Genomic DNA, 4,874 nt, shown 5'->3' with positions numbered 1-4,874 from the left:
TCTTCAGTAACACGGAGTTTTAAACCGGCGCTGCGGGGTAACGTGCTGGCAGTAAGTTCACGACAGGCGAAATGTTGAGCGCTCTTCCCTCACGCTCTCTCTCGCTCTCTCTCTCTCTCTCTCTCTCTCTCTCTCTCTCTCTCTCTCTCTCTCTCTCTCGACTCTCTCGTCTCTCTACTTCCCAGTCTCTTTCGAATCGATTTGCAGTCCCACCCACTGTATTGGTTCGCCGCAAAAAAACAAAAAACAAAAAGAATCCATCTAAACAAGACATTCTAGCATTAGAGTCTTACAATCTTATTTTTCTTAAGATAAGTGGGGAAAAAAATGGAGACGAGATCATTCCACTTGTTTTCAGTGCATATCAATCAGGTGACATTAACTTCATATACTGTATGTGGAGTGATTTACTTTATTCTCTTATTCTGCCTGTTTCTATAAAATGACTGAAACAACTGGAGCTGCATTTTAAACAAATGGAAATATCTTACTGCACTGTCTGAATTATTCTCTTGTTTTGAGAAAAGTGTAGGCTGCAATTAATCAGTTAAAAAATGTAGACTCTTAGATTGCAACGATTGAGTTCTGCTTGTGAGTCTGATGTCAGGACAATTGCCTGCATCTGAGTGAGGTTGAGACTCAGCCACAGCTGGCATACCCAGCTGTTGACTGATTTGGCCGGCAGGGGTTGTTCCCTATGTGAACTCTCAAATATGCCTACCTCTTGGTTTTCCTCACACTATTTGGTTTGGCACTGCGTCAAAGTGATTAACAAGGTGCTTTGAATAGTCTTGATCTAGGTTAGTTTACATTTCATGCAGCCTTTGGTAGTACTCAACAGGGCAAGAGAGAAGCATCGATGCATACCTTTGGCAAATAAATGCCATGAAAGAAATCTTGCCTCTCCTTGTTTTCATGTAGAGTGCAGCTTTCTCTTGCACTGTTGAGTAGTTCTTCATTTTTGGAACCTATGAACCTGCAACCAAACAATTTGAATGGACAGTCAGGGGCGCAACAGCCTTTTGGTTTATTTATGCAGCCTTTGTTGAAATTTCCTTTGAACGGTGTGTGCCCTGGAATAGATTGCCTGCTTTGATTCCACCTCGTCTCACTGCATCTTACAGCAGCCCAAATATTTAAGCAACTTGAAGGGAAGAAGGGAAGCAGTTCAGCGAGTCACACGCGATATCTCAGATACCATCTACAGATTTTGACAAAACTTAGAGGTGTGATGCATCTCAGCACTTTCAAAATGATACTGATTGGCCCAAGCCTGGGAGTGACACAAGTTTTCAGGTCAAAACAAGGTGACATATTTGTTACTGATTGGCTGATCAGTCATGGGAGACAAACTTTGTTTTGCGGGAAGCAAGAAGCAAACAGAAGCAAAATCAAGCATCTTTTAGCGTAAAATTTAAAGTATACACCAAAATTATCCTTCAATATGGTCAAGAGACAAGCAGAGCTAAAGGCCAAGTTATCAAAAAAGATCCAAATCAAAGGCTATAGCAAATGGTTGTGAAGATATGTTGGTTGATGAACACACAAAATGAAGTTCACGCGCGCGCGCACACACACACACACACACACACATACAACGAACACATCATATTTCCGCAGGATGTAATAATGCTCAGGTTCCTGTGATGCACACCCATTACTGCACTCCTTAATGGCTGCTTTTCATTACCAAGACCTAGCAGCTATTAACTCATCACAGCCAAGAAAAAGCCATACAATGTGAATGAGACATGCTGCCAAATGACTAATATCATTTTGGTGTCTCTGTTTTCCCTCTCAATAATTCTAGTCACCCTTCTTTCCTTGCTGTCTGTAATGTAATTTGCAGAACATAATGATAACAGCATAGTGCCAGTGTTCAATTCCAGATGGGGTCACGGAGATCATGTTGTATATTGTTTTACACTATAAATGGAAGTGTCGATACGCAATTACACACCTGGAAGTGGGTAGTTTAGTTGTATGGGTCATTTGTGATATTGTGGAACAGAGATATTTTGTTACCCTTTTCTTCAGTTTCCCTTCATCTCTCCAGCCCTATTTGCCTCCCTGACAAGCTGAGAGGGAAAAAGCTCCAACTAGCTGTTTACCACCACAACGCGCCTTAAGAGGATGGCATGGGGAGTTTACAGTTGCACTGCCCATAAAACAAACCACGCTGCCATTTTAAATAAACACACATGCATGCAGACTCACAGAAGAATGAACGCACACACGCACATGCACACGCACACAACCTCTTCCCTGAAACCAGGAGACTGTGGGATAAATATACCGACCGACTGTGCCACAGAGATCGTCTTATGAAGGCAGATAAGCAGTTTCCGGGAGGAGTTGCAGAAGTGGTTTCATTTACTGCAGGATCTGGTGGCATTTGGTCTGTGGGTGCAGTGTGGGTGAGGTGAGGTGAGGATAGAACAACCTGTAACTTTCTGTTAGTTTAATGTGGGTTTGTTCGAATGTTGTTGCTGAGAATAATAAGGTAATTATAGATCAGTATTTATAAAAGATGTGATTACATATTGCCTTTAACAGGAATAGCTGCAATTACAGTGACACAATTAATTCATTTTCAATAAGCATTACTGTTCCAGCTGATTTGAGTCTGTTGCCGAAATAATAATGAAGATAAAATCAGATTACATAATATTGAAAACAATTATATAACTTTGGAATCCAGAACTGGAGTAGTATTTTATAAATCTGAGCAACAGCTAAATTTAAACTGGCAGAGCAGAAAACACTGGAACAGTCAAACTCCAGAGGAATGCTGTTTTTTAACGGCGGAGTCTGTTTTTATCTGTTCCACTTTGCTTACTCACTGCCGGTGATGTAGATATGGTGTTCGATTTTTATTGCTGTTTTCACAGGTGGTTAAAGCCGTGTATGGGGAAAAAATCTTCTGTGTCTGTAAATGTTCCCTACAGCTACTCTCAAGTACATTCATGCATTGACACCCCCCCACCCCCTGCCTACGAAACTCACACACCCACACCCACACACCCACACACACACACACACACACACACACACACACATCATCGTTTATTGCAACCATTAACTGCATTCTAATGCTGTGATGCAGCAGACACACCTGCCTGGCCAAGCAGATGTCTGGTAAAAGAGATTATTGGACTATTGGAATAAAAACAAAGATTAGATTAGATTCGATTCGATTCGATTCGATTCAATTAGATTTGATCAGATTTGATTAGATTCGATTAGATTCGATTAGATTCGATTAGATTCGATTAGATTCGCTTAGATTCGCTTAGATTCGCTTATTCAAGATTTTCAAATAGATTTGTATAGTGTCCAGTAACAAATGGCACAGACTCTGTGTGCTTGTGTGTGTGTGTGTGTGTGTGCGTGTGTGTGTGTGTGTGTTTGTTCTTACTTTAAGATGGATGCCCTTGGTCTGGTAAGCATCACTTCCTACCTCACTTGAATCACAATGAAAACAGGCTCTCCCTCCACTAAAATGAATAAGGTGTCACATGGCGACTCTGGCTTGTTTTCTTTCCTGCCAGTAAAAGGATCTGGACCCATTTGTTAGCTGATGTGCATGTGAACGATGCACATCATTTGAAACTCACAACAAAGAGGAGATTTTTATACCAGGGACTTGAAATGTTGAAATGTACCATTTGCTAAAATCCACTTGAAGAAGCTTGGATTAGAAGAGTTGTCTGTCTTGATAGGAGTCTAGGGAATTTCTCTTTTGGTTGTTGTTGTCCGATTCGCTCATCCATAATTGAAAGCAGATTGTTACTGGTGAGAGAGACAAATTTAATGTAGATTTTCGAAAAGTTCCCATCTAGTTTGATAGAGTGTGTGTGTGTGTGTGTGTGTGTGTGTGTGTGTCTTGTGTGTGTATCATCATATCATCATAATTCAAGAATGCAGTTTTTAATCACAAGCACAGGCGACTGGCAGAAGAGAGACTCATAGATCCAATGCGATGAAGAAACTCACCCTGAGGGGAAGATAGAGTCCCCGCTGTTTCTGTGTGTGTGTGTGTGTGTGTGCGTGCGTGCGTGCGTGCGTGTGAGAGAGAGAGAGCAAAGAACGTCACGTTCTCTTTGCCATTTCTGTGGAGAATTTCTCTTTACCATTTCTTTTCTATGGGGACGCAGTCTGGTTGCCTTATTTGGGGCAATTCCCCTCTAAATTTCTCTTTTTGCTTCTCTTCCTCATTCATTTCACCATGTTTTTGCTGATAGATAAGTATCCAGCCAGTAGGTCATGGAAATATTTATCATGAAATGATTTTAATCAGTGTGTATGTGTGTGCAGCATATCAAGCCTGACAGTGTATGCTTCCGGTATTGTGTTTGATTTTATGATCAGGAAACTAGAAATAATTTAAGTGTTTATTTGAGCTGTCCTGAAGCACCAGCTCAGCTAGTTTACACCACTGACTATTTTCAAGCACTTCACTAAGTGCTTCACATACAGTATTTGACCCAGTACTCAGGAAACAATATGAAGAGTTAGTTGACTTTTGAATATTGAATATACCTGGTTGTACATGGATTTTTTCAAAATTAATTACCCATGTAATTTCATTGTTTTAGCAACTCAGTACATGGGTGACTGACCAAGAATAACTTATGTGATGCAGTGGAAATGTACACAGAAATATCCAGGGGTTTCCCCATCAACTGACCTGGACGATACACAGGCGCCTATAATAAGGAATTAATTAGCCTTGGCTTACCTTGTTTGATTTGATTCCAGCCATAATGGAATTTTGAAAATATAAATTATTCTTTTCCCCCAGCAGGGATGTCATGTTCTCAAGATTCCCTGACCTGCATTTTAAAATCTCATTACTTTTGCAGAAGCTCCAT

The sequence above is a fragment of the Centroberyx affinis genome, unplaced genomic scaffold (assembly GCF_046629955.1).
Source record: "Centroberyx affinis isolate AG114_WGS23_722 - 3 ecotype Tasmania unplaced genomic scaffold, CSIRO-AGI_Caff_v1 ptg001169l_1, whole genome shotgun sequence".
NCBI classification, from domain to species: Eukaryota; Metazoa; Chordata; class Actinopteri; order Beryciformes; family Berycidae; genus Centroberyx; species Centroberyx affinis.
This window is presented reverse-complemented; position numbering follows the sequence as displayed.